Source organism: Phaethon lepturus, unplaced genomic scaffold (assembly GCF_000687285.1).
Source record: "Phaethon lepturus isolate BGI_N335 unplaced genomic scaffold, ASM68728v1 scaffold30502, whole genome shotgun sequence".
Taxonomy (NCBI): domain Eukaryota; kingdom Metazoa; phylum Chordata; class Aves; order Phaethontiformes; family Phaethontidae; genus Phaethon; species Phaethon lepturus.
The window spans coordinates 1,066-1,435 of NW_010523063.1; positions in this window are offsets into that span (position 1 = coordinate 1,066).

The window sequence follows — 370 nt, forward strand, 5'->3', positions numbered from 1 at the left end:
GCGCTGATTGAAAGCCCGTGAGTCGCCTGAGTGGAGGCCGAGAGCGGCCATGGAGAGGGCAGAGGAGGAGCACGGGCTCCGGAGGGTGCCCCAGCCCTGCCCTGTGCCTGCACTGCTCCTCCTGCCGCACGGGGACATGTCCCACCCCTAATACTGTTACAAAAAAAACCCAACCCAACAAAAAACCTCGCCCATGCCATGCCAGACCCACACACCGCAGTGCCTGAACAGGGAGTCAAGGGGATGGTGACCCCACAGATATCGCTCAGAGCAAGAGGAGGAGAGAAAAGGCCACTCGAAGACTCGCCTTAGCTCCAATCTCAGCTCCAAGAGCAGCAGGGAGAGACGGGGCACCCCCAGCTGGAGAGGG